Raw genomic sequence first — 20643 nt, 5'->3', positions numbered from 1 at the left:
AAGGCACACTTAACCAGCATGGCTACCACAGCATTTTGCAGCGATACACCATCCCATCTGGTTTGCGCTTAGTTATGAGATGAGGAGAGAGAAAGAGAGAGGGGTGGTGAGATGAGGAGAGAGAGAAAGAGAGGGGTGGTGAGATGAGACAGAAAGAGAGGGGTGGTGAGATGACGAGACAGAAAGAGAGAGGTGGTGAGATGAAAGAGAGGGGTGGTGAGATGAGACAAAGAGAGAGGGGTTATGAGATGAGAGAGAGGAGTAGTAAGATGAGACAGAAAGAGAGAGGGGTTATGAGATGAGAGAGAGAGAGAGAGAGAGAGAGGAGTAGTAAGATGAGACAGAAAGAGAGAGGGGTTATGAGATGAGAGAGAGAGAGAGAGAGAGAGAGAGAGAGGAGTAGTAAGATGAGACAGAAAGAGAGAGAGGTTATGAGATGAGAGAGAGAGAAAAAGAGGGGTGGTGAGATGAGACAGAAAGAGAGAGGGGTTATATGTATGAGATGAGAGAGAGAACGAGAGAGGGGTTGTGAGCCTATGGAAAGAGAAGAGAAGAGAGAAGAAGGGGTCATGTTTTTGCTCCATGGTCCAGCTGCTAAAACAATGTGTGTGTGTGTGTGTGTGTGTGTGTGTGTGTGTGTGTGTGTGTGTGTGTGTGTGTGTGTGTGTGTGTGTGTGTGTGTGTGTGTGTGTGTGTATATACATGTGTACATATGTAGGTGGAGAGGCCACTGGGGACACAGAGGGGAAAACAGGCCCACTCCAGGACCTTGGTGAACATTCAGTCACCATTTACAGCACCTTAAAGGGATCATTCAGTCACCATTTACAGCACCTTAAAGGGATCATTCAGTCACCATTTACAGCACCTTAAAGGGATCATTCAGTCACCATTTACAGCACTTTAAAGGGATCATTCAGTCACCATTTACAGCACCTTAAAGGGATCATTCAGTCACCATTTACAGCACCTTAAAGGGATCATTCAGTCACCATTTACAGCACCTTAAAGGGATCATTCAGTCACCATTTACAGCACTTTAAAGGGATCATTCAGTCACCATTTACAGCACCTTAAAGGGATCATTCAGTCACCATTTACAGCACCTTAAAGGGATCATTCAGTCACCATTTACAGCACCTTAAAGGGATCATTCAGTCACCATTTACAGCACTTTAAAGGGATCATTCAGTCACCATTTACAGCACTTTAAAGGGATCATTCAGTCACCATTTACAGCACCTTAAAGGGATCATTCAGTCACCATTTACAGCACCTTAAAGGGATCATTCAGTCACCATTTACAGCACTTTAAAGGGATCATTCAGTCACCATTTACAGCACCTTAAAGGGATCATTCAGTCACCATTTACAGCACCTTAAAGGGATCATTCAGTCACCATTTACAGCACTTTAAAGGGATCATTCAGTCACCATTTACAGCACTTTAAAGGGATCATTCATTCACCATTCTCTCTCTCTCTCTCTCTCTCTCTCTCTCTATACCCCCACCCCTCACTATCCACTCTGTCTCTCTCTGCCCCCCACACCTCCCTCTCTCTATACCCCCCCACCCCTCCCTATCCACCCTCTCTCTCTCTGCCCCCACCCCTCCCTCTCTCTCTCCCCACCCCTCCCTCTCTCTGCCCCCCACACCTCCCTCTCTCTCTGCTCCCACACCTCCCTTTCTCTCTCTCTCTGCCCCCACCCCTCCCTCTCTCTCTCTCTCTGCCCCCACCCCTCCCTCTCTCTCTCTCTCTCTCCCCACCCCTCCCTCCCTCCCTCTCTCTCTCTCTCTCCCTCTCCCCACCCCTCCCTCCCTCTCTCTGCCCCCACACCTCTCTCTCTCTCTGCCCCCACACCTCTCTCTCTCTCCCCACCCCTCCCTCTCTCTCTCCCCACCCCTCCCTCTCTCTCTCCCCACCCCTCTCTCTCTCCCCACCCCTCCCTCTCTCTCTGCCCCCACACCTCTCTCTCTCTCTGCCCCCCACACCTCCCTCACTCTCTCTCTCCCTCTCTCTCCCTCTCTCCACCTCCCAGAAGGATATGGCTGATATCTCTGTCAGGTGGTTTAAGTTTAGCAATGGTAGCTGTGTGTGTGTGTGTGTGTGTGTGTGTGTGTGTGTGTGTGTGTGTGTGTGTGTGTGTGTGTGTGTGTGTGTGTGTTCATCAGGTGGTTTTAGTATGGTAATAGTAACTGACCCAGGAGATATGGACAGGAAAGAGACTAGGAGCAGGAAGCAGAGAGGAAACTCCAACCTGCGAAACACATTGACCAGGAGATGTGTGATCAGTGTGATCTGATATGATCCAGTCCCTCTAAGGAGATGTTCTGTTCACTACATCATGTTGATTAATACAGCAGCACTATTTTAGCTGCACACACACACACACACACACACAAACACACACAGGAAATGACTGCTGGGATGAGCAGGAAATTACACAAACAGACATCGACACATCACAGTTCACACACACAGGCCTACAAGAGTAGAATGTAACCACACAGAAATAGATCCAAAAGTCATTGGTTTCCTCTGTGTATTAGGGTAAGTGTACGTTTTAGGGTAAGTGTACATATTAGGGTAAGTGTACGTTTTAGGGTAAGTGTACGTATAAGGGTAAGTGTACGTTTTAGGGTAAGTGTACATATTAGGGTAAGTGTACGTTTTAGGGTAAGTGTACATATTAGGGTAAGTGTACGTTTTAGGGTAAGTGTACATATTAGGGTAAGTGTACGTTTTAGGGTAAGTGTACATATTAGGGTAAGTGTACGTTTTAGGGTAAGTGTACGTTTTAGGGTAAGTGTACATATTAGGGTACACGTAATAGGGTAAGTGTGCGTATTAAACCCACCAAAATCTAAGTTTAGACATTTCTAACATATACTGCCCTAATTTCTGTAAGAAAAGTTTCTATGAAATTAAAGATACATTTTTTTATGTAAAGTTTTATGACTTTACTTTAATAAGACATTAAAATATTTGATAAAATGTGAAAAGTCCGGAGTGGCTTTAATAGTACTGAGAGTACCCTTTAAGACCTTGGGTGTTCCAAATAAGCCCACTTTTAAATCATCTATTTAAATTAAATGTCCAAATGTTCAAAACTTACATTTCTTATATACACTAAACAAAAATATAAAAAAACGCAACATGTAAAGTGTTGTTCCCATGTTTCATGAACTGAAATAAAAGATCCCAGAAATGTTCCATACACACAAAAAAAGCTTATTTCTCTAAAATGTTTTACACAAATTTGGTTACATCCCTGTTAGTGAGCGTCTTATCCTTTGTCAAGATGACAGGTGTGGCATATCAAGAAGCTGATTAAACAGCATGATTATTACACAGGTGCACCTTGTGCTGGGGACAATTAAAGGCCACTCTAAAATGTGACATTTTGTCATGCAACACAATGCCACAGATATCTCAAGTTTTGAGTGGGCATGCAAATTGGCATGCTGACTGCAGGGATGTCCACCAGAGCTGTAGCCAGATGTTCAGTTTTCTACCATAAGCCGCCTCCAATGTTGTATTAGAGAATTTGGCAGTACGTCCAACCAGCCTCACAACCGCAGACCACGTGAAACCACACCAGCCCAGGACCTCCACATCCGGTTTCTTCACCTGCGGGATCATCAGAGGCGGGATGGTGGCTGGCTTTTCAGTGAGTGGCCCTGGCACCTAAGTGGGTTGGCCTATGCCCTCCCAGGCCCACCCATGGCTGCGCCCAGTCATGTGAAATCCATAGATTAGGGCCTAATGAATTTATTTCAATTGACAGATTTCATTTTATGAACTGTAACTCAGCCATAAATTTGAAATTGTTGCATGTTGCGTTTATATTTTTGTTCGGGATAAAATGTGATTATATTAATGTCCCTTAAAGTTATTAAAAATAAACAAAGAATTGCTATTCATCATGAAAGTATCACTCATAACAGTGGGGTGTCCGATCGCATCCACAGAGATCAATTTGGAATTAGGCTTTTGTTCTTGTCAACCAGTACTGTACACACCTGATTCAACTAAACAACTGATCATAGACTTCAATCAAGACATGATTAGTTGAATCAGGTGTGTTATTTCTTGTTAATAAAATAATAAATAAATAATAAATATCCCTCTGTGGATAAGAAGATAAAGACCATAACACACACAACTTTCAAATTCATTATCCTAAAGCTGATTCACATTTGCTGTTCTGCTATTGTTGTTAAACCCACATGAGATAAATGCCACATTTACAAAAATGCTATCTATGTATTAAACAATGCATGGTTCATTTAACAGTAAAATAAGACAAAATGCATTTTGTGAATGCCTGAAATCTATCATTTTGTTGTAGTTCACCAAGCTATGTGGCTACTGTGTGACTGTGACATGCAGCCACGACCGCTAGCATGAAAAACCCATCTTTTCAACTGGCAAAGAAATAGTAATTAACGCCCATATGCTATCATGTGTATACAGTACCAGTCAAAAGTTTGGACACACCTACTCATTTCAGGGTTTTTCTTTATTTTTACTATTTTCTACATTGTAGAATAATAGTGAAGACATCAAAACTATGAAATAACACATATGGAATCATGTAGTAACCAAAATAGTGTTAAACAAATCAATATACATTTTAGATTTTAGATTCTTCAAAGTAGCCACCCCTTTGCTTTGATGACAGCTTTGCACACTCTTGGCATTCTATCAACCAGCTTCATGAGGTAGTTACCTGGAATGCATTTCAATTAACAGGTGTGCCTTGTTAATAACCTCTTCCATCTAGACGTTCCGCTAGCGGAACACCTGCTCCAATATCCAATGATGGGCGTGGCGCGAAATACAAACTCCTCTAAAATCCGAAAACTTCAATTTTTCAAACATATGACTATTTTACAGCATTTTAAAGACAAGACTCTCGTTAATCTAACCACACTGTCCGATTTCAAAAAGGCTTTACAGCGAAAACAAAACATTAGATTATGTCAGCAGAGTACCCAGCCAGAAATAATCAGACACCCATTTTTCAAGCTAGCATATAATGTCACAAAAACCAAAACCACAGCTAAATGCAGCACTAACCTTTGATGATCTTCATCAGATGACAACCCTAGGACATTATGTTATACAATGCATGCATGTTTTGTTCAATAAAGTTCATATTTATATCAAAAAACAGCTTTTTTACATTAGCATGTGACGTTCAGAACTAGCATACCCCCCCCCGCAAACATCCGGTGAATTTACTAAATGACTCACGATAAACGTTCACAAAAAACATAACAATTATTTTAAGAATTATAGATACAGAACTCCTCTATGCACTCGATATGTCCGATTTTAAAATGGCTTTTCGGTGAAAGCACATTTTGCAATATTCTCAGTAGATAGCCCAGCCATCACGGCTAGCCATTTAGACACCCACCAAGTTTAGCCCTGACCAAACTCCGATTTACTATTACAAAAGTTTGATTACCTTTGGTGGTCTTCGTCAGAATGCACTCCCAGGACTGCTACTTCAATAACAAATGTTGGTTTGGTTCAAAATAATCCATCGTTATATCCAAATAGCGGCGTTTTGTTCGTGCGTTCAAGACACTATCCGAAGTGTAAATAAGGGTCACGAGCATGGCGCAATTCGTGACAAAAAAATTCTAAATATTCCATTACCGTACTTCGAAGCATGTCAACCGCTGTTTAAAATCCATTTTTATGCCATTTTTCTCGTAAAAAAGCGATAATATTCCGACCGGGAATCTGCGTTTAGGTAAACAGAGGAAAGAAAACAAGGCATGGGGTCGACGCGGGCACGCGCCTGAGTCTCACAGTACTGTAACCAGCCACTACCCAAACGCGCAACTTTTTTTCAGCAAGAGCCTGCAAAGCCACGATTCAGCTTTTTGCCGCCTTCTGAGAGCCCATGGGAGCTGTAGGAAGTGTCACCTAACAGCAGAGATCCTCTGTAATGGATAGAGATAATCAAGAAGGGCAAGAAATTGTCAGACAGGGCACTTCCTGCATGGAATCTTCTCAGGTTTTGGCCTGCCAAATGAGTTCTGTTATACTCACAGACACCATTCAAACAGTTTTAGAAACTTTGGAGTGTTTTCTATCCAAAGCTAATAATTACATGTATATTCTAGTTTCTGGGCAGGAGTAATAATCAGATTAAATCGGGTACGTTTTTTTATCCGGCTGTGAAAATACTGCCCCCTAGCCATAACAGATTAAAAGTTCATTTGTGGAATTTATTCCTTCTTAATGCATTTGAGCCAATCAGTTGTGTTGTGACAAGGTAGGAATTGTTTACAGAAGATAGCCCTATTTGGTAAAAGACAAAGTCCATATTCTGGCAAGAACAGCTCAAATAAGCAAAGAGAAATGACAGTCCATCATTACTTTAAGACATGAAGGTCAGTCAATACGGAACATTTCATGAACTTTTAAAGTTTCTTCAAGTGCAGTCGCAAAAACCATCAAGCACTATGATGAAACTGGCTCTCATGAGGACCACCACAGGAAAGGAAGACCCAGAGTTATCTCTGCTGCAGAGGATAAGTTCATTAGAGTTACCAGCCTCAGAAATTGCAGAGTTCAAGTAACAACATCAACTGTTCAGAGGAGACTACGTGAATCAAGCCTTCATGGTCGAATTGCTTCAAAGAAACCACTACTAAAGGACACCAATAATAAGAAGAGACTTGCTTGGGATAAGAAATACGAGCAATGGAATTCAGACCGGTGGAAATCTGTCATTTGGTCTGATGAATGCAAATTTGAAATTTTTGGTTCCAACTACCGAGTCTTTGTGAGACGCAGAGTAGGCAAACGAATGATCTCCGCATGTGTGGTTCCCACCGTGAAGCATGGAGGAGGAGGTGTGATGGTGTGGGGGTGCTTTGCTGGTGACACTGTCTGTGATTTATTTAGAATTCAAGGCACACTTAACCAGCATGGCAACCACAACATTCTGCAAGACTGTTGGAAAAGCATTCCAGGTGAAGCTGGTTGAGAGAATGCCAAGGGTGTGCAAAGCTGTCGTCAAGGCAAAGGGTGGCTACTTTGAAGAATATAAAATATAAAATATATTTTGATTTCTTTAACACTTTTTTGGTTACTACATGATTCCATGTGTGTTATTTCATAGTTTTGATGTCTTCACTATTATTCTAAAATGTAGAAAATAGTAAAAAAATAAATAAGAAAAACCCTTGAATGAGTAGGTGTCCAAACTTTTGACTGGTACTGTATATCATTACATTCATCTCTTAACTTTACATATGTGGTCATTCTTTATCTGACAAGGTACAAAAAAATATCAGAAAATGTATTTATCTGATGGTCGCCTCAACCCCAAGAGTTGTTGATCAGCTTTGAAATTGGCCACTTGTGGGAACTTAACACATAACTGTATAACTGTCAATAACTTAATAATAAAACATCTGATTGGCTTAGAATACAAACTGTTATGGATATAACAACCAGATGAATTGGTTGAAACATTAAACAGCTGAACATTTTTCTTGTTTTCTTTTTATTTGAATCCACAGATGGAAGTGGACTTAATTGGTACACTTACCCTGTGTCTAAAATCAACAAGGTTTGTTCCTTCGGGATCTACAAGAGCAGATCGTCAGAGAGTGGAGGGTAGCCTAGTCTGACTACTGGGACTGACTGACTGACTGACTGACTGACTGACTGACTGACAGACTGGATGACTGGCTGACTCACCAAAGGAAGTCAGAGGCCAGAGAAACCAATGGCAGCCTAAATGCATAGTAGAAGAAAGGATGACAGAGAGAGAGGGAGCAGCAGAAAGGATGACAGAGAGAGAGGGAGCAGCAGAAAGGATGACAGAGAGAGAGGGAGCAGCAGAAAGGATGACAGAGAGAGGGAGCAGCAGAAAGGATGACAGAGAGAGAGGGAGCAGCAGAAAGGATGACAGAGAGAGAGGGAGCATCAGAAAGGATGACAGAGAGAGAGGGAGCATCAGAAAGGATGACAGAGAGAGAGGGAGCAGCAGAAAGGATGACAGAGAGAGAGGGAGCATCAGAAAGGATGACAGAGAGAGAGGGTTCATCAGACATTCAGAAGAAAGGATGACAGAGAGGGAGCATCAGAAAGGATGACAGAGAGAGAGGGAGCAGCAGAAAGGATGACAGAGAGAGAGGGAGCAGCAGAAAGGATGACAGAGAGAGAGGGAGCATCAGAAAGGATGACAGAGAGAGAGGGAGCAGCAGAAAGGATGACAGAGAGAGAGGGAGCATCAGAAAGGATGACAGAGAGAGAGGGAGCATGGGAAAGGATGACAGAGAGAGGGAGCAGCAGAAAGGATGACAGAGAGAGAGGGAGCATCAGAAAGGATGACAGAGAGAGAGGGAGCATGGGAAAGGATGACAGAGAGAGAGGGAGCAGCAGAAAGGATGACAGAGAGAGAGGGAGCAGCAGAAAGGATGACAGAGAGAGAGAGAGCAGCAGAAAGGATGACAGAGAGAGCAGCAGAAAGGATGACACAGAGAGAGAGCAGCAGAAAGGATGACAGCCCATAGAGCCAGCCAGTAGATAAGACCTCCAGAGGTAAGAAAGGGGTTCAGAGGCCAAAGTTATACAACCTTCACCTGCTCTGGCCTCATCATCACAGACCACACACTATGACCTTTGACCTGACCTCTGATAACCCTGCCGGCCCGCTTCCTGACTCTCAACCAACTGTCTGAGAGAGGAATGTTCTTTCCTGGTAGAAGTGGGATGTAGCCTAGCAACAGATCTACCCCACCTCCTCACTGATACAGTCTCTCTTTTAACTCCTGATAGAGCAGGGCTGACATGATGACAGTAGTCACTTACTCAATGACCAAACACTGAATCATGCTACAAGCATAACGTACTCTGAGTAAATACACAAAAACATGGAAATGATGTCTTTGAGGAGTGCAGTATTATAAAAAATACTCCCGTCAGGAATCTAACTGTTTTCTTCTGATTGTGAATGTGACTACTGTTAAGACTACAGGCTCCTACAGTGATGTAAAACAAGCAACAACGACCCACTTATAACAACCCACACGTCACTGTGCATGTTAAACACACTAATTAGCATGTCCTCTGGGGTGAGAAAGGGCACGGAGACAAACAGAGCTAATGTAAATATTGAGCGAGCTGAGGGTGAGCCTTCATGCAGCGAGTCTCCACATGGCCAACCGTGATAAAGGATAGAGCGTGGGAGACGCGCATTCCGCGACTCCGTTTCTGCTTCCTGTCCCTCTCACCCACTAAATTAATTTCACAGATGACCAACAAAAAAAAGAAGAAAAAAAACACACCCTGAAATGCAAGATGTGGAAGTTTTTAATTTTTCATGTTGAAACTATAAAGATGAACGGTGGATACATCGGCTGTAATCAACGAATAAATGATGTGAACGAACAGGATACTGCAGCATTTTAACAGACTGGTAACAAAACCAACACGTGTAAAAGTTGGAATAGGACTAGGTTAGCCTAGCTTGTTGCACTACACTGACATGTATGAAGTGGCATGATGCTTGTTTGATCTTCACTGTCCTATTGTTTCATAGTCTATCGAATAAAACAGGCCGCGATTGAAGCAAAAAACATTTTTTTATATATATATATATATATATATATATATAGCAGTATGCCTATATAAACCATTACCAATAAGAAAGAACTGTAAAAGATATGACTAGTCTAGGCCTTTTAATTAATGGGAATAATCGATATGCTGTGGTAGCATGTGCGCACCGTGGCGGTACTCATGAATGAGAAATAACCCGCTGCTGAATGGCTGAGCGCCGAATCTACGCGTGAAAGAACCGATCCCGAAATCCGCGAATCAATGAATGACTGTTAACAGAGAGTCTATTCGCAGGGCCAGGACACAGACAGACCCGGGGGATTGTCAATAACTGCTGGAGACTGAATGTTATAATGGTATCTGTTATGGTCAGTGACCAGAGACCTTTACCCCTGGACAGACATACCCCTGGACAGACCTACCCCTGGACAGACCCACCCCTGGACAGACCCACCCCTGGACAGACCCACCCCTGGACAGACCTACCCCTGGACAGACCTACCCCTGGACAGACCTACCCCTGGACAGACCTACCCCTGGACAGACCTACCCCTGGACAGACCTACCCCTGGACAGACTTACCCCTGGACAGACCTACCCCTGGACAGACCTACCCCTGGACAGACCTACCCCTGGACAGACTTACCCCTGGACAGACTTACCCCTGGACAGACCTACCCCTGGACAGACCTACCCCTGGACAGACCTACCCCTGGACAGACTTACCCCTGGACAGACTTACCCCTGGACAGACCTACCCCTGGACAGACCTACCCCTGGACAGACCTACCCCTGCCCTGGACAGACCTACCCCTGCCCTGGACAGACCTACCCCTGGACAGACCTACCCCTGGACAGACCTAGCCCTGGACAGACCTACCCTTGGACAGACTTACCCCTGGACAGACTTACCCCTGGACAGACCTAGCCCTGGACAGACCTACCCCTGGACAGACCTACCCCTGGACAGACCTACCCCTGGACAGACCTAGCCCTGGACAGACCTAGCCCTGGACAGACCTACCCCTGGACAGACCTACCCCTGGACAGACCTAGCCCTGGACAGACCTAGCCCTGGACAGACCTACCCTTGGACATACCTACCCCTGGACAGACCTACCCCTCGATCCGCAAAAATGGATTAGGGGAAAAGTCCTTTACCGCGACCCTCAATCCCGAGCAGCGAATGTCTTGAGGAAGCGTATCAATCACTGAGGTGTACTAAGAACGGAATCATTCGAGTCTGTTATAGCCTAGGATACCCGTGTGTTGAAATCATGTTGTTTTTACATGGATGCGTTTCAGCACCAGGCGCGTTGGCGAGTCGATTGGACATACGGCTATCCTTCAGCACCTGGACCCAACACAGTGAGGGCTGAGACGAGCTGCCTATCTTATTGCTACCGTCCTCACTAAAAACACGACGCAAACATTTTCATAGCCTAGGAAATCATATTATATGTGGAACGTAGCCTAGGTTACAGGTTGGCGATTATAAAAGGCAACTGGTAGGCTAGAATGTGCGCTAAATTGCTTCCAGCAACATCCAAACAGGTCGGGAAGTCACAAAATGGAAAACATGAATGCAGCAGCACTCACCTCGATGTCCGACTCACTGCATGGCGCTACGCTGATGTCTGGGAGCCAATCCTTGCTCTGTTGTTTGTTGTTGTTGTTGTTGTTCTCCAATCAAGTCCAATAATATGTATTAATTGTCTTCATATCTGTATTCTCGATGAGCGGTTAGACAGATATAAGAGGCTAGCGGCCGCGCCGTTACATTTCCTCCATATCCATTCGAAGCACACTGCACTGTAGGATCCACGGTCTCTCATTCCAGGACTGTCTGCCCTTAAAGGAGCCGCCCACGGTTCCCGCTTGCCAAAACCAGTTCACTTTGCCATAGGTATAAACGTTTAGTGTTTTTTTTTTTTTTTTGTGAGCCAGAGGGAAGTCCATTGTGTGTAATCCCACCAGTCTTCTCCCTCTTTTTCTCCCTCTCACTCAGAGGCGTCGTGCCCCCTCAGATTTGTCCTATTAAAGAAAATAATATATACAGTACCAGTTAAAAGTTTGGATGCACTTATTCTACGGTTTTTTCTTTACTTTTACTATTTTCTACATTGTAGAATAATAGTGAAGACATCAAAACTATGAAATAACACATGGAATCATGTAGTAACCAAAAAAGTGTTAATGAAATCTAAATATATTTTTGATTTTAGATTCTTCAAAGTAGCCACCCTTTGCCTTGTTAACAGCTTTGCACACTTTTGGAATTCTCTTAACCAGCTTCACCTGGAATGCTTTTCCAACAGTCTTGAAGGAGTTTCCACATATGCCTTTACTCTGCGGTCCAACTCATCCCAAACCATCTCAATTGGGTTGAGGTCGGGTGATTATGGAGGCCAGGTCATCTGATGCAGCACTCCATCACTCTCCTTCTTGGTCAAATATCTCTTACACAGCCTTGAGGTGTGATGGGTCATTGTTCTGTTGAAAAACGAATGATAGTCCCACTAAGCGCAAATCAGATGGGATGGCGTATCACTGCAGAATGCTGTGGTAGCCATGCTGTTTTAGTGTGCCTTGAACTCTAAATAAATCACAGTGTCACGAGCAAAGCACCCCTACACCATCACACCTCCTCCTCCGTGCTTCACGATTTTTAACCTTTATTTAACTAGGCAAGTCAGCTAAAAGCAAATTATTATTTACAATGATGGCCTACCCCGGCCAAACCTGGATGAAGCTTGGCCAATTGTATGCCGCCCTATGGGACTCCCAATCACGGCCGGATATGATACAGCCTGGATTCGAACCAGGGACTGTAGTGATGCCTCTTGCACTGAGATCGATGGGAACCACACATGCAGAGATCATCCATTCACCTACTCTGCATCTTACAAAGACATGGCGGTTGGAACCAAAATCTTAAATTTGGATTTATCAGACTAAAGGACAGATTTCCACCAGTCTAATGTCCATTGCTCGTGTTTCTTGGCCCAAGCAAGTCTCTTCTTATTATTGGTGTCCTTTAGTAGTGGTTTCTTTGCAGCAAATCGACCATGAAGACCTGATTCACACAGTCTCCTCTGAACAGTTGATGTTGAGATGTTCAAGTAACAGACCGTGAGGCATTTATTTTGGCTGCAATTTCTGAGGCTGGTAACTCTAATGCACTTATCTTCTGCAGCAGAGGTAACTCTGGGTCTTCCTTTCCTGTGGCGGTCCTCATGTGGGTCAGATTCATTATAGCGCTTGATGGTTTTTGCGACTGCACTTGAAGAAACTTTCAGTTCTTTACATTTTCCAGATTGACTGACCTTCATGTCTTAAAGTAATGATGGACTGTCATTTCTCTTTGCTTATTTGAGTTGTTCTTGCCATAATATGGACTTGGTCTTTTACTAAATAGGGCTATCTTCTGCATACCACCACTACCTTGTCACAACACAACTGATTGGCTCAAACATATTAAGAAGGAAAGAAGTTCCACAAATTAACTTTTAAGATGGAACACCTGTTAATTGAAATGCATTCCAGGTGACTACCCCGATGAAGTTGGTTAAGAGAATGCCAAGAGTGTGCAAAGCTGTCATCAAAGCAAAGGGTGGCTACTTTGAAGAATCTCAAATATAAAATATATTTGGATTTGTATAACACTTTTTTGGTTACTACATGATTCCATATGTGTTATTTCATAGTTTTGATATCTTCACTATTAATCTACAATGTAGAAAATAGTAAAAAATAAAGAAAAACCCTGAAATGAGTAGGTGTGTCCAAACTTTTGACGGGTACTGTATATATTTTACAAAGAATTAAGCATAATGATTATGGCTCTAGATTGCAGGAAAAAGCTGTTTCAGGTGTTTGAAAAATGCAAAATTCTCCAATTTACAGTCAGTGGGGCTAGCCACCCCCCTAGCCACCCCCCCGGACCACCCCCCTAGCCACCCCCCCGGACCACCCCCCTAGCCATCCTCACGTATTTTGTGCCCCCTCAGATTTTTGGGGTGCCTGCTCTCCCTGTCACTCTCTCACCAGCATACTCCCTAAAGCTTGGTGTCTAAGCAGCGCTAATGTTGATTCACACTTTATAATACGGGATGTTCAGTGCTGGTGGGTTTCCTGGAGTGGTGAGTGGGAGAGAGAGCCAGGTGACCTATTGCCACACACACACACACACACACACACACACACAGTTAGTCTCAATCACTAGCCATTTCTCTTACCACTCCATTATATCAGAGCCTATAAGCCTGGCACTGGCATATCATACATTCATTTGGTGACAGACAGACAGACAGACAGACAGACAGACAGACAGACAGACAGACAGACAGACAGACAGACAGACAGACAGACAGACAGACAGAGTAACTCATTGAGTGCAGAGTGACACAGCCTCCCCCACACGATTTCTCACAGTATTGTTCTTTCAGACTGTCTCCTGAAAATCACTCACAAGGGGCTTCCTGAGGGAAGGGCTCAGACCAGCTGGACACACACACACGCACGCACGCACGCGCACGCACGCACGCACACGCACACACACACACACACACGGTGCTTTCCACACTGCGTCTGTCCAGTAGAGGACTGCTGCAAAATGTATTTACATTTTTTTACATGATACAATATCAGTACATGTTGCATTTCCAACTAGACTAAAACCTACAGCTACAAACCTGTCATCCAGTGATATCAGCCAGTGTCTGGATGGCTGTGGATTGACTGCATTGTTTGAATGGAATGTTGGCATATTGGCAGTTCATTTGTAACATGTAGGGAATTCATCCTCAACAAAAACTGGCTAGCTAGCTAACCAACATACAGTGCAGATAAATTCCTCAAATTCATTATTTTACACAATATCTTATCACAGCACTGGCTGACCAAAATGGCTGATCTTTATCTCATCATAAAGAAGGTTCATGTACATTCTAGAATTCTATTTCCTAATTCTATTGAATTAGACAGGAACAAGGTGTGTTTCCCTCCATTAGACAGGAACAAGGTGTGTTTCCCTCCATTAGACAGGAACAAGGTGTGTTTCCCTCCATTAGACAGGAACAAGGTGTGTTTCCCTCCATTAGACAGGAACAAGGTGTGTTTCCCTCCATTAGACAGGAACAAGGTGTGTTTCCCTCCATTAGACAGGAACAAGGTGTGTTTCCCTCCATTAGACAGGAACTAGGTGTGTTTCCCTCCATTAGACAGGAACAAGGTGTGTTTCCCTCCATTAGACAGGAACAAGGTGTGTTTCCCTCCATTAGACAGGAACAAGGTGTGTTTCCCTCCATTAGACAGGAACAAGGTGTGTTTCCCTCCATTAGACAGGAACAAGGTGTGTTTCCCTCCATTAGACAGGAACAAGGTGTGTTTCCCTCCATTAGACAGGAACAAGGTGTGTTTCCCTCCATTAGACAGGAACAAGGTGTGTTTCCCTCCATTAGACAGGAACAAGGTGTGTTTCCCTCCATTAGACAGGAACAAGGTGTGTTTCCCTCCATTAGACAGGAACAAGGTGTGTTTCCCTCCATTAGACAGGAACAAGGTGTGTTTCCCTCCATTAGACAGGAACTAGGTGTGTTTCCCTCCATTAGACAGGAACAAGGTGTGTTTCCCTCCATTAGACAGGAACAAGGTGTGTTTCCCTCCATTAGACAGGAACAAGGTGTGTTTCCCTCCATTAGACAGGAACTAGGTGTGTTTCCCTCCATTAGACAGGAACAAGGTGTGTTTCCCTCCATTAGACAGGAACAAGGTGTGTTTCCCTCCATTAGACAGGAACAAGGTGTGTTTCCCTCCATTAGACAGGAACAAGGTGTGTTTCCCTCCATTAGACAGGAACAAAGCTACCTGGAGATGTCCTAAAACAAGGCTATGGGGAGTGTACGTGTGAGTGAGTGAGTGAGTGTACGTGTGAGTGAGTGAGTGAGTGAGTGAGTGAGTGAGTGTACGTGTGAGTGAGTGAGTGAGTGAAAACAGCTGTCCTTTATATAGGACCACTTTAAGATGATTCTTAACGTGTACAGTACCAGTCAAACGTTTGGACTCATCTACTCATGGAACACCTGTCCTAACCCTTCCGCTAACTGGATCAGTACACTAACAATGAGACTGTATCTTACATGGAATCAAGCTCCATCTAAAGTAACAGTACCATGTAAAAATGTGGACATATCTCAACATCAACTGTTCAGAGGAGACTGCATGAATCAGGCCTTTATGGTCGAAGTACGGCAAAAAAAACACTACTAAAGGACACCAATAAGAAGAAGAGACTTGCTTGGGCCAAGAACACGAGCAATGGACATTAGACCAGTGGAAATGTGTCCATTGTTCTGATGAGTCCAAATTTGAGAATTTTGGTTCCAACCGCCGTGTCTTTGTGAGACACAGAGTAGGTGAACGGATGATCTCCGCATGTGTGGTTCCCACCGTGAAGCATGGAGGAGGAGGTGTGATGATGCTTTGCTGGTGACACTGTTAGTGATTTATTTAGAATTCAAGGCACACTTAACAAGCATGGCTGCCACAGCATCCCATCTGGTTTGTGCTTAGTGAGACTACTTGTTTTTCAACAGGACAATGAGCCAAAATACCTCCAGGCTGTGTAAGGGCATTTTGACTAAGAAGGAGAGTGATGGAGTGCTGCATCAGATGACCTGGCCTCCACAATCACCCAACCTCAACCCAATTGAGATGGTTTTGGATGAGTTGGACCACAGAGTGAAGGAAAAGCAGCCAACAAGTACTCAGCATATGTGGGAACTCCTTCAAGACTGTTGGAAATGCATTCCAGGTGAAGCTGGTTGAGAGAATGCCAAGTTTGTGCAAAGCTGTCATCAAGGCAAAGGATTTGTTTAACACTTATTTTGTTACTACATTATTCCATATGTGTTATTTCATAGTTTTGATGTCTTCAAAACCCTTGAATGAGTAGGTCAAATCAAATCAAATGTTATTGGTCACATACACATGGTTAGCAGATGTTAATGCGAGTGTAGTGAAATGCTTGTCCTTCTAGTTCCCGACAGTGCAGTAATATCTAACAAGTAATCTAACAATTCTCCAATAGCTACCTAATACACACAAATCTAAAGGGATGGAATAAGAATATGTACATATAAATAAATATATGGATGAGCGATGTCCGAGCGGCATAGGCAAGATGCAGTAGACGGTATAAGATACAGTATATACATATGAGATGAGTAATGTGTCCAAACTTCTGACTGGTAGTATGTTATCAGTATGTTATACCTGAAGACAAATATTACAAATCTTTAGAACTGCACCATAATAGTGAATTATACTTGTCTGTGTTGAAGTTTTACCACATCGGTCACACAAGAACCCAGACGGGATAATCTTCGATCTGACAGCGGGAGAGGGTTGTTCACCTCCCTACGCTATACAGGAATCTGAAGTACGTGGGGGGGGGGGGCACCCTCTCATTCTCCCGACCACAGAGCGTAGTCCACACCCAACCAGCCTTTCCATTGACTTCTTCCTCAGGAAAGTGTCTGAAAAGCGGTTGAAGGGGAGAATGAACACTCTTGGGGGTGTTTGAGGATCGATGTGCGGGTCTTCTCAACCCCCCCCAACCAGAGACATTCCTTAATTCCAAGACAGAATTCCAGAGGAGCACATCTTATTGATTAGGGGGGGCGGGGGCACTTAAAAGCACGTCTCCAAAAACGGCCTGTCTGTCACAAGAGGGCCTGGCGACTGCAAGATCCCCCTTCCCCCTTCCCCCTGAGCTGTAGAGATGGGAGAGATGGGAGAGAGATAGAGAGAGAGTTGTGACGGTGAGACCTCTGTTCTTCCTAGAGACCGAGAACAGAAAAGGCCCAATGAACAGAGCTTACTCAGGCTCCCACAGTCCCTCAGCGCCCATTTGTCTCACTGGGGTCATCAACTACATATTTATTAAAGCAGCTAATGTGTGTGTGTGTGTGTCTGTGTGTGTGTATTGTGTGTGTGTATTGTGTGTGTGTGTGTGCGTGTGTATTGAGAGTCAAATTGCACCTGATCTCTCACAGAGCTAGTGATTAATTTGATGATGTCAGTATGTCTGGGGCCGGGACAGGAGGAGACAACACACAGAGAACCAGACAGACAACACACAGAGAACCAGACAGACAACACACAGAGAACCAGACAGACCAGGAGAGACAACACACAGAGAACCAGACAGACAACACACAGAGAACCAGACAGACCAGGAGAGACAACACACAGAGAACCAGACAGACCAGGAGAGACAACACACAGAGAACCAGACAGACCAGGAGAGACAACACACAGAGAACCAGACAGACCAGGAGAGACAACACACAGTAAACCAGACAGACCAGGAGAGACAACACACAGTGAACCAGACAGACCAGGAGGAGACAACACACAGTAACCCAGACAGACCAGGAGGAGACAACACACAGAGAACCAGACAGACCAGGAGAGACAACACACAGTAAACCAGACAGACCAGGAGAGACAACACACAGTGAACCAGACAGACCAGGAGGAGACAACACACAGTAACCCAGACAGACCAGGAGGAGACAACACACAGAGAACCAGACAGACCAGGAGAGACAACACACAGTAAACCAGACAGACCAGGAGAGACAACACACAGTGAACCAGACAGACTAGGAGAGACAACACACAGTAAACCAGACAGACCAGGAGAGACAACACACAGTAAACCAGACAGACCAGGAGGAGACAACACACAGTGAACCAGACAGACCAGGAGGAGACAACACACAGAGAACCAGACAGACCAGGAGGAGACAACACACAGAGAACCAGACAGACCAGGAGAGACAACACTCAGAGAACCAGACAGACCAGGAGAGACAACACACAGAGAACCAGACAGACCAGGAGGAGACAACACACAGTAACCCAGACAGACCAGGAGGAGACAACACACAGAGAACCAGACAGACCAGGAGAGACAACACACAGTAAACCAGACAGACCAGGAGAGACAACACACAGTGAACCAGACAGACTAGGAGAGACAACACACAGTAAACCAGACAGACCAGGAGAGACAACACACAGTAAACCAGACAGACCAGGAGGAGACAACACACAGTGAACCAGACAGACCAGGAGAGACAACACACAGTGAACCAGACAGACTAGGAGGAGACAACACACAGAGAACCAGACAGACCAGGAGAGACAACACACAGAGAACCAGACAGACCAGGAGGAGACAACACACAGTAACCCAGACAGACCAGGAGGAGACAACACACAGTAACCCAGACAGACAACACACAGTGAACCAGACAGACAACACACAGAGAACCAGACAGACCAGGAGGAGACAACACACAGTAACCCAGACAGACCAGGAGAGACAACACACAGAGAACCAGACAGACCAGGAGGAGACAACACACAGTAACCCAGACAGACAACACACAGTAACCCAGACAGACCAGGAGAGACAACACACAGAGAACCAGACAGACCAGGAGGAGACAACACACAGTAACCCAGACAGACCAGGAGAGACAACACACAGAGAACCAGACAGACCAGGAGGAGACAACACACAGTAACCCAGACAGACAACACACAGTAACCCAGACAGACCAGGAGAGAAGGATGAATGTGCAGCATCCAACCACATCAAAAGAGACATCAACAGCACTTGATGAACAGCAAGTGTTCCCATTCACTCCCGCAATAATGAAACCATCAGTATCAATCAATGACATTTCACGCTGCTTCGTAGAGAAATAAATTGGACACAAAGTCACTGACAGTTAAAATGTATCCATTTTAATTGTGTTTGACACCATGTACTCTTCAATAAACACTGCAGGAGACTAAGAGTCTGACAGTAAATAATATGAATGTTGTTTTTGCCATGAGGCCATGATCCCAGTGATCAGTGGAGGAGTGGAGCAGTCTTCACTCTGAGACCCAGCTCCAATCCTCACAGTTACCTCCTGTACCCGACGGTAAGGGGGCCGGGTGAAAGGGGGGAGGGGGGGGACAGGCCACAGAGCTGGGCTGGGAGGGGCTCTAGACATCTGATTGGCTGGACAGGGGTTACATGTGTGGGCAACTCAAGCCAGATGCTGTCAGAGCGAATCAGAAAGCATCGGGAGTGTTCAGCAGGAGCAACCTGACAGAGGACTGTTTCCATGGCAATTTCCTGTTTCCAGGGGGGGGGGGGGGGGGGGGGGGGGACCGGTACGAAGCGACTGCATGCTGGGAAAGAGCGATAGAGAGAGGCGGGGTTGTTGTGGGCGAGAGGTACAGACAGTTCCCTAGGAGATAAAGGGAATGAGGAGGAGTGGTACAAGATGCTATGGACCCCCCCACTCCTCTTTGTACTAATGATCACGGGAAAAATAAATCTTGATTCTTCATTTTCTGAGGTGAGGTACTTAGCAACACAAAATAGGAAATCTTGAATGATGTTGAATCGGTGAATGAGATTTCCACAGCTACTTAGAAGTGAATGAAGAGGGAACACTTCACATACAGCACTTCTGGCCTGGGGAGCAGGTTTGGGGTCAATTCCATTTAAATTCCAGTCACTTCAGAAAGTTGAAACCAAATTCCAATTCCAAATTTTCCTCATTGAAAATCATGGTAGAGAATTGAAACTGGACTTCCAGTGTACTTTCTGAATCGACTGGAATTGTAAATGGATTTAACCTTTACAGACAACGGTCCCGTGTGGCTCAGTTGGTAGAGCATGGTGTTTGCAACGCTAGGGTTGTGGTTTCGATTCACACGGGGGACCAGTACGGAAAAAACATGTATGAAATGTATGCATTCACTACTGTAAGTCGCTCTGGATAAGAGCGTCTGCTAAATGACTAAAATGTAAATGTAACCCTGCGGAGTAGTCTTTAAAAAACAGGGGTTTAAAGTAACTGCCCAGTGAAAATCATATTCTGTTAACTCATACCTAAATAATGTTGTTGACTATTCCTATATTCGGATTTGTGGCCAAACCATCAATTGGAGAAAATCCCACTTCAAACTT

At 44.5% G+C, this 20643-nt stretch overlaps 1 protein-coding gene across 1 annotated transcript in view; it reads right to left on the bottom strand.

The window, feature by feature from the left end:
- Positions 1–11605, bottom strand: part of LOC106613312 (SH2B adapter protein 2) — a 53194-nt gene extending 41589 nt beyond the window's left edge. The window contains exon 1 of the mRNA XM_082956496.1: positions 11199–11605. The gene's annotated coding sequence lies outside the window, so the exon portion shown is untranslated. The remainder of the gene's footprint in view (positions 1–11198) is intronic.
- Positions 11606–20643: the final 9038 nt, after the last annotated feature.

This window comes from Salmo salar, chromosome 09 (assembly GCF_965601325.2).
Source record: "Salmo salar chromosome 09, fSalSal1, whole genome shotgun sequence".
In the NCBI taxonomy this organism is placed as follows: Eukaryota; Metazoa; Chordata; class Actinopteri; order Salmoniformes; family Salmonidae; genus Salmo; species Salmo salar.
This window is presented reverse-complemented; position numbering and strand designations above follow the sequence as displayed.